The following is a 478-nucleotide window of genomic DNA, read 5'->3' on the forward strand; positions in this document are numbered from 1 at the left end:
TGCCCTTTCAGGTGTGAGAAGCACTGATCTAGACCAGTGGTTTCAAATTGCACACTGAGAATCACCTGGGGAGCTTTAAAAATTCCAACGTCCCCGTTACACCCCATTCCTATTGAATCTCCGAGAGTGAAACAAAAAACAAAACCTCCAAGGGGTCCCCATGTATAGCCAATTTTGGGAACGTGTGATCTAGAGGCAGAGCCTAGAAGGAAACAAGGGTTTGTTGGGCTCAAGGTGGCTGAGGAACAATTATGAGGGGGGAAAACGTACATTGCGCTTGGAATTCTGCACATTGCACACCCAGCGCCCAGGCAGAATAATTACTGTAGGAAAGCCTGACTGATGCCCGTTCCCTGAACTAGGCGGTCAGCCAACCAGGCCAGGGCAGGTGGCCGCTCACCTAAGCGAGCGCTCCCAGATTCCGACTGCTCGCCCCGCCTCCGTCCGCTTGATCCCAGCGAAAGACTTGGGGCGCAGG

Source organism: Bubalus kerabau, chromosome 13 (genome assembly GCF_029407905.1).
Source record: "Bubalus kerabau isolate K-KA32 ecotype Philippines breed swamp buffalo chromosome 13, PCC_UOA_SB_1v2, whole genome shotgun sequence".
Lineage (NCBI taxonomy): Eukaryota > Metazoa > Chordata > Mammalia > Artiodactyla > Bovidae > Bubalus > Bubalus kerabau.